The sequence below is a fragment of the Ceratotherium simum genome, chromosome 24, assembly GCF_057802395.1.
Source record: "Ceratotherium simum simum isolate JZ-2026a chromosome 24, ASM5780239v1, whole genome shotgun sequence".
NCBI lineage: Eukaryota > Metazoa > Chordata > Mammalia > Perissodactyla > Rhinocerotidae > Ceratotherium > Ceratotherium simum.
Genome location: NC_141923.1, coordinates 4,325,283 through 4,334,655, shown reverse-complemented (window position 1 = coordinate 4,334,655; position 9,373 = coordinate 4,325,283). Strand labels below are relative to the sequence as shown.

Sequence of the window (9,373 nt, the reverse complement as noted above, 5' to 3'; positions counted from 1 at the left end):
CCATATTGTATCCCTGTCACCTAAGCAACCGTCAGGCCCTGAACGCCCCGAGGCCGCCGTTGCGTGTGCGCGTGCGCAAAACGCCCCGCCCGCGTCCGCCAGCCTGCCGTGTGTGCGTGCGCAGTGCGTCCCGCCTCCTCAGTCTGGTTGCTAAGCAACCTCGCTCGTCGCTTTAAGCTACCAATTCGTGGTCTTTGAGCGTAGGCAACCTTCGCCTGGATCGCTATTCCCAGTCGTGCTATGAACTTAGCGATATGGGACCTAAAGCCTGGACGACGTCCTTGAGCTTTAACTAAGGTGGGGATGCACTAAATAATTGTCAATTGATACCTGTTCTTTGCAGTCTCATCCTACAATTGAGCATCTACTAACTAGTTTAGTAGGTATCTACTTTTGTAAGCTTTTCTTTTTAATTTAACAAACATTTATTGAGCTCCAGGCACTGTTGCAGAATAACAACCATCTATATGTTGGCATAGCATTTTACGAAGTTCATTGTCATTTATTTGCTTATTTCATGCCCACAACTCCATAAGGTTTTTTCCTATTAATTTTTGAAATTAAAGAAGGAAAATGTGTCTATTAAAAGAAGAAATCAAGGGCCGGCACCGTGGCCTAGTGGTTAAGTTTAGCCCACTCGGCTTCGCCAGCTGGGGTTTAGTTCCCAGGTGAGGACATACACCACTCATTGGTGGCCATGCTGGGGCAGCGACCCACATACAAAATAGAGGAAGACTGGCACGGATGTTACTTCAGGGTAAATCTTCCTCAGGGGGAAAAAATATCAAAGCACAGAAGTATATAGAGTAAAATTTGAAATAATCCTTTCTAAGCATTTCCATCTTTCTCACTCCTCATCCTGGCCAGAATTAACCTCTGGCCACAATTTGGCAGCATCTTTTCCGAATTTCTGTGTATGAATTTGGACAGATTTTCCCCATAATTGAAAATCAGATATTCTTCCATAATTTGCTTTTTTTCACTTAATAAATCATAGTCATGTTTTAATATTAGCACATAATATTAGCACCTATGCTTTTTAACTGCTGCATAATGTTCCATGGTATGGATATACTCTCATTTTTTAACCATTTCCCTATTAACGTTTCCTATTTTTGCTATTACAAACAATACTTCAGAAAATACCCTTGTGCATATCTTTGAGCACACATGAAACTGTTTCTGTAGGAATGGATAAGTTAAAAGACATCTACAATTTGAATGTGGACTGATATTAAATCACTCCAAAAACACTGTACCGATACATAGAGATCTATATTTGTATCTGATTCTCTTCTCCTCACACTTGTGTGGACACAGGATATTATCTACTAAGATTAAGAAACCATTCAGGAAAAGACTGAAATATAACAACATGAAATTTTTAATTCCATTATGGTTCTCAGCTCCCTCTCTTGTCCTCCCTCCAGGACACGATTCATCACTCCTCCTCTCACTGTAAGCTTCCTCCTTTCTAAGACCAGCACAGACCTCTTCCCTACGAATAAGCTCTTAACATTTCCAAAGCTGGCCTCGCCATCTTTCACCCAGACTACCGTCCTTGAATCCCATCCCAGCCAAAGGCAAAACCATCTGCCTGGGTGCATTCCACCCCTGACACTTCCTTCCTCCTCACCCCCCACCAGCAGACCCCTCAGTTTCCTGCACACTCCTCCTCCTTTTTTCTACCCACCTCACCTCCAGCTGGTCCCAGCCTCCACCTTCTAGCCCCTTGGGGACCAAGTCTCCACAGGTGCCTGTCGTTTACAGGACTAATCCAGATTTCTCGCCCCATATACAATCTCCCTCCACCTGAAATCTTCAGGCCCTAACCCTTCACTCACCCCATCTTCCTGCCTTCCCCTCCTATCACACCTTTGTGCCCAAACTGGTTTTGGTTTAGAAGGTTATTTTTTCCTTCTCAAATATCGTTTTAAATATCTATATACAGATATATATATTATTCACATGATTCAAGATTCAAAAATAATAAAAACAGAATACAGCAAAGATCCTCTCTGCCACCCCCCTCCCCCCAGTTCCTTTCCCCATAGGGTAGGCAACCTATATTGTAAGAGATCTTTTATTTTTTTTCCTTTTTCTTACTCAAATGATAGCATAGTATGACTGTGTCCTGCATTTTGCAGTTTTCACTTAACGCTTTATCTTGGAGATTTTCCCTTACCCGTACATGAAGAGCTGCTTTGTCTTATTTGATGGCTGTTCTATTTCATAGTCATACCATCCCTTATTTCACTGGTCCCCTACTGATGGACTTCTAGGTTGTTTCTAAGAGTTGGATCTTTCAAACATTGCTGCAATGACCAACCCTGTAAATACATCATCTCCTATATGTTCACATGTACCCTGGGGAGAAATTCCTAAAGTGGAGCTGCTGAATCAAAGGGTATCTACTTTGATATTTTTTACTTCTTTTTTAAAAAATGAGTAAAAATTTACATAACATAGAATTAACCATTTTAAAGTGTGACATCTGATACATTCACAATGTTGTGCAACCATCACTTCTATCTAGTTCCAAAATATTTTTCTTTCTTTTGCTGAGGAAGAGTAGCCCTGAGCTAACACCTGTTGCCAATCTTCCTCTTTTTCCTTGAGGAAGATTAGCCCTGAGTTAACATCTGTGCCGGTCTTCCTTTATTTTGTATATGGGACACTGCCACAGCATGGCTTGATGAGTGGTGGGTAGGTCTGCACCTGGGATCCAAACTCGTGAACCCCAGGCTGCCAAAGCAGAGCCTGTGAACTTAACCACTATGCCACCCGGCCAGCCCCCCCAGATATTTTCATCACCCCAAAAGGAAACCCCATACCCATTAAGCAATCTCAAAAACATGATGCTGAGTGAAAGAAACCAGACACTAAAGGCAGCATATTGTATGATTCCATTTATAGGAAATGTCCAGAATAAGCAAATCCATAGAGGCAGAAAGTAGATTATTTGTCAGGGGCTGGGGGAATAGGGGGTGATTGCTAACAGGTACAAGGTGTCTTTTTGTGGTGTTAAGAATGTTCTGGAATTAGATAGTTGTGATGGTTGCACAACTTTGTAAGTCTACTAGAAACCACTGAATTATATGTATTAAACGGTTAGAATGGTATGTTATGTGAATTTTATCCCAAAATAAATTGAATAAAAACAAAGTTTGGTTATTGCTGGTATTATTATTGTTGATGGTGCTGTCTTTGTTGGCTCTGAAAAGCCACATCTAATCTCTCCAGACCACTGAGATTTGATCTCTCCCTTCTTAACTCCTTGTGGTCTTTCCCCTTATTTTGGGACTTGTCTCTATGTCACATTTATCTTTCTCTGTCTCTTCCATTTTCCTTTCATCTACTCAGGTAGCTTCTAAGCTCTTTGGGCCACCCACTTGTCTTTTATCTTCCCTGGAGGAAGAGTGTGTTAGGATATTCGTGGAGTACCTGTTAAGTAGATGAACAGTTGAATGCACTTAGCAGGTGAGCCCCGGCCTCATTGTTTCTGATCGCCATGTGCTGATGGACTTTCTGCTCATCTTCACGGTGGACAAGTGGTTCTTGGTAGTGAAATCCTAAAGGAGACCAGGTAGGTCCAGATCCTGCAGAGGAGTTAGAGCAAGGCACCCCCGGGGGGTGGACACAGCCTTGGTGTGCTTACCCAGGTGAGCAGGGGCTGTAAGCCCTCACCTGCCCTCTGGCCCTGCATGCTGGTGCACAACCTGGGACAGGGGGAGGGGAAGGGCCTCCAGAATGGAAGATAAAAGGATGCTAACAAGGCACCTTAGCAGGAAGACAAAAAGGGAATTTGTGAGAGATTTTGCCTAGAGCAGTGGTTCTCAAACTTGAGCATCCATGGAAATCACCTGCCTTCAGGTGATTCTGGCTTGTTAAACCCAGATGGCAGGGCCCCACCCCAAAAGTTTCTGAGTCTGTAATTCTGGGGTGGAGCTCGAGAATTTGCATCTCTAACATGATCCCAGGTGATGCTGCTGCACCAGTGACCATGTTTTGAGAACCACTGACTTAAATAATTCCTTATTCTTTCTTTAATTCTAAATAGACTAGGAAATGCTACTTCAAAAAGAAAAAGCAATTGCTGGGGAAGCTCTCTCCCTATAGTTGACACTCTCAAACACCACACAGAGGGGTCAGCCTTCTTGGGTTATGGTTGTGTGGCCTGGTCACCTGCTCCCCTGGACCACTCATGCCCTAAAGAACAAGAAGAAGAATTGACAGATGAGAAATAATAGGCTGTGAACTCCTCCAGGGAAGGGCCTCACCCTGAGCCCCTTGCCTGCCCAGCACACCCAGGGCCGGCAGCCAGGTGTATATTACATACCCAAAAGATGCTTGTGAAATGGACGCAGCTTAGAGCATCTTAGAGCTCCACTTTTAAATCTCCACATGAATACTACCTAATTATAGCCACTTGAATTTTTTGACTCATTCCAAACCTGTTCCTCTGACAGTTCATCCTGTATCCTGGCATTAGCTTTTCCCTATTTTCTAAAGTCAAGAGATTCAGCCATGAAGCTATGTTTAGCACACAATCAGTTTCCTTCTGAGCATCTTAATTAATGTTCAAACCAGGAAATAGGCAGAAGTTAGAAAGAAAAATCAGAGATGACAGAAATTTCAAACATGTTAACATTGGTAAGGTGGGTAAAATGCAAATCTATCTAAAGATATTAGAAATTAGATTCATTTTAGAAAATGATAAACATATCTCAGAGGAAACTAAGCTTGAAAAGGGACATGAAATAAGGAGGAGAAAGAACATTAGCCATTCGAATTAACATGAAGAATGGTAATTAACCAAGCATTATAAATGAGATCATGTCTATTGTTGCAAAAATAAGAAAACTTCAGGCTAGAGAGATGTCATGCACATCTCTGAGAAAAAGGCACTCAGAACAATAGATTCTTTAAAAAGTGTAAGAAAAGTTTTCCTAAAAGGAGACTAGAAAAGATTAAAATTCAGTGCTCAAAGTGGTGGGGGAGAGAGAATGACGCCAGTGACCCCAGCCAAGTCACAGGACCACTGTTTTCTCATTTCTGTAAAATGGGATAAAAGCACCCACTTCAAAGGGTCTCAGTGAAGATGTAATGAGATGTCCATAGTGCACTATACAAACATTAGTGGATTTTCGCCCACAGTCTAACACAGGCCTGGCATGGAGCAGATACTCAGTAAACGTTGTTGACTAATCAAGAAGCATCATCAACTGTCACCTGCTGTCATTCCTTTCTGACAAGGGCCTGATTTTCAATGATTATTGAGCATCTAGGACAAACCTTAACCCTTGATGGGGAGGAATTAAACAGGCAGACTGACAGGTTGTAGAAGCCGTGTGACCTGCTGTTGGAGACCCAGAGAGGTGACGGGCTTTGTCACTCGCTGGTGGCCACCCTGGGCTCGCACCGGAGTCTGCAGCTCCCTGTCCTTCAACAGCCCTCTCTTCCGTCTAAAAGAGACCTTTGTAAAAGCTTTGCAATTAACATACATGCTTTAAGAAGGACATTTTTAAAAACTTCCTGGAATTTACTGATTTCTTGTAGCAAATTAGAAGCAACATCTGAAAAATCCTTCTGTTTGTCTATTTTTCTTTTGTTTTGTCTAACAGCTTTGACATAGTACATAATGTACAGTGAAGCATTTCATTTCTGGTTTCTCCCTGCTTTCTTTCCTTTTTTTCCAGAATCAACTGGCAAGAATTCAGCTTCAATATTGAAAGTGTGTTGCTCTGCTCTTGTATGTGTGCACCAGGGCCCTGAATCAAAATAAAAAATGTAAAAAGAGGGTTGGAAAAATGTTTAAAGAAATTGTGCAGGAGCTAGACAAAAGATTGAGGCCTGGACCATAGAAGAGAGAAGAAAATTGGAGAATCAACCCAGCAGGTCTGACCTCTGAAGGATGGTGTTTCAGGAAAGGAAAGGAGAATATGGAGTGAAGAGTATCAAATCTCCTCAGAAACATGCTTCATCAGAAACATTACCAGACCAAAAGGGCATGTTTCTGAATTGCAAAGGCCCACAGGATGGCCAACACAATGAATTTAACATTCATTCAACAAATATTTATTGAACACCTACTATGTGCCAGGCGCTGTTCTGGGAACTTGGGATCCATGAGTGTGAAGCAGAGATCGGAGTGATCCTTCTGCAAGCCAAGGAACACATGGGGCCGGCCCGGTGGTGCAGTGTTTAAGTGCGCATGCTCCACTGCTGGTGGCCTGGGTTCAGATCCCGGGCCCGCACTGAGGCACCGCTTGTCAGCCCATGCTGTGACAGTGTCCCATATAAAGTAGAGGAAGATGGGCACAGATGTTAGCCCAGGGCCAGTCTTCCTCAGCAAAAAGAGGAGGATTGGCATGGATGTTAGCTCAGGGCTGATCTTCCTCACACACACAAAAAAAGAGCCAAGGAACACAAAGATTGCCAGCAAACCGCCAGAAGCTGGGAAGGAGGCATGGAACAGATTCTTCCTCAGAACTTACAGAAGGAACCAACCATGAGGACACCTTGATCTCATACTTGGAGCCTCCAAAACTGTGAGAGAATAAATTTTTGTTAAGTCACCCAGTTTGTGATACTTTATTATGGCAGCCCTAGGAAACGAATACAGTATGTCTTTATTTTCATACCAAAGGTTCCAATTTATAAACAATGACAAATTTTGTAAATTGAGTTTAAAGCAAATGGATTATTTAAAATCCAAGGTAGTGAGAATCTGCGGGAGAAGTTTACAGGCGTTAGGAGAACAATCCTCTGCAAGACCCCGCGCTCCATCAGCACCGATTCCGAGGAGCCCCGGCGTCCAGGTGAGGAGCGGACTACGTAGGTCTCGGGTGCCCCCTACCGTCTATGTTCAGTCACTGCGTCTCCCCCGGCGCGGGTCCCCGCCTTCGCCCAGCCTTGGTTTGGCGCGCCCGCCCACTCAGGAAACGTGGCTTCAACACCTGGCCTGTGCTAGATTCCTAAGGGATGATCAGTCAATTTAGCTTCCTTCGACAAACCTTGACCGACCACCTAGTATGTGCCAGTCACTGTTCTACGTGCTGGTAATGCAAAATAGCGATTATTGCCCTTCTGGAGTTCACGTTCTAGTGATGGGAGACAGACAAACGGAATAAGCAAGTATGGAGGAAATAAGGCCGGGAAAGGCAGCGAGTCTGGGCGCGCTTTGCGATTGTTAAGTAGGGCGGTCAAGGAAGCCGCTCTGAATAAGTGACAATTAAGCAATTTAAGACCTAGAGGAGATGAGAGAGGGCGCCTTAGCAGTGTCTGGAGCAAGGGGGCCAGGAAGAGGGAACAGAAGCCTCAAGGCAGGAGCATGGCCTGGTGAGCAAGGACCAGGAAGGAGGGTCGTGGGGAGGTGGCTGGGAGAGTGGGGGAGAGGAGCAGGTTAGGTGGGGTCTTTCAAACAGCTCTTACTCTGGCTGTAGTGTTGCCAGACACAGTACAGGACACCCAGTTAAAGTTCAATTTCAGATAAACAACTAATACTGGTTTAGTATAAGTATGTCCCAAATATTGCATCGGACATACTTGTTCTAAATTATTTGCTAAATCTGGTAACCCTATCAGGGCTGGGCCAGAAGGGGAGAGTTTGAACAGAGTAATGACTTTATCTGACTTTGTTCTGAAATGTAAGATGATTTTGGAATTAGCTTGTTCATCCATCTGACTCCTATTTATTAAACACATACTATTCAGACAGTGTGCTAGGCTCTGGGCATTCAGCTGTAAGCAAAATGGACAGGATGCGTGACATCATGGGCAGTTCACTCCGCCCAGAGGGCTCTACCTCCTTTGGCCTACACTTATCCGCCCTTGTTCTTCAGTGCACAGTCAAGTGTCCCCGTGTCCAGGAACCTGCCCGACCCTCCTCCACCAGCATGGTTTAGATACACTGTGCACAGCACCTGAGCCTCTCACTTGTTCTAACACTTGTCTTTGCAAAACTGTGAGCCCGGTGGAGGATAGGATTAGATCTGTTTGACTCACAGCTGATTCCCTGATTAATATGTTTTGACTGGCCGTTTGTCTAAACCTGATTCTCCAGGCTTCCTGGTGGTGGGGTGAGCTACCTAACATCCTTTCAATTAAATATACTCTGTTAAGATTAGCTACTTAGCGGCTAAGTGTGTGCGCTCCGCTACTGACGGCAGGGGTTCGGATCTGGGTGCGCACCGTCGCACCGCTTGTCCGGCCATGCTGAGGCAGTGTCCCACATACAGCAACTAGAAGGATGTGCAACTATGACACACAACTATCTACTGGGGCTTTGGGGATAAAAAGGGGGAAAAAAAGAGGAGGAGGATTGGCAATAGATGTTAGCTCAGGGCCAGTCTTCCTCAGCAAAAAGAGGAGGATTGGCATGGATGTTAGCTCAGGGCTGATGATCTTCCTCACACACACACACAGAAAGATTAGCCAGACTTGGCTTCTGTTGCTTGCAGGGAGCAGTTTTTTGGACTAGTCGGACCAGAAGAGTGGACAATGTGAAAAGCTGGTGCTCCTTCCTTGTGCTCCTGGAGCACCTGCCACAGCAGCGCAGGTGGCCAGAGCCTCTCAGAGACCAAGAGGCCCCTGGGACATACAGGCGAACAAACATGTTTGAGTTTTGTCTTCCCAGCATTTTTTTTCTCCTTTTTTGCATACAGACCCTATCCCTTTGGAGTAGGTACTGTCAATTTCCCACCCAGCAGTTATTTCATGATTTATTCATGTGTTAGTTAACAAGAGAGGGCAAAATGAAGACATTTTCCAGACATTTAAAAAGGGGGAGAGGGAGAAAACTCTGGCTTATCCACTTAATGAAACACCAAGGAACCATTTAAAATGACGTGCAATTACTTAGGGATATGCTTATGAAAGAATATTAAGTACAAAAAGCAAGATAAATTATATTCTTTTTAACAAGGTTGCATCGAATCCCAAATATATATTTTTAAATACACCTGTACAGTGAAAAAAAATTGACAAGAAGTATACCAAGACGCCACCGGCCGTTGTTATCGGGCGGTGGGGAATTCGGTGGTTTGATATTTTCTAAGCTTTATTTAGCCATATCAAAAGCTCTTGATACACGAAGTTTCCACGCTGCAAGGATTCTCTGAGATAAATAAAAATAGCATTGAGTTGCAATATTTGAAAACCGTTCTCCCGAGCTGAGCCTCCAGCGCGCAATTTGCATTCCTACGCCGCCGACTCAGCCTGGAGGCACTTGGCCCACTAGCAGCCCAGCGCAGGCGTAGAAACCTCGTGAGTGCAGCGGCGGCCACTCCCGCCCGAGTGGCCGGTTAGCTCAGTTGGTTAGAGCGTGGTGCTAATAACGCCAAGGTCGCGGGTTCGATCCCCGTACGGGCCA

At 44.4% G+C, this 9,373-nt stretch overlaps 1 non-coding gene across 1 annotated transcript; it reads left to right on the top strand.

Annotated features, from left to right (window-relative positions):
• The first annotated feature begins 9,299 nt into the window (after nt 1-9,299).
• On the top strand, nt 9,300-9,373 carry TRNAI-AAU (transfer RNA isoleucine (anticodon AAU)). The gene has a single exon. It is a non-coding gene; the product is annotated as a tRNA-Ile (tRNA).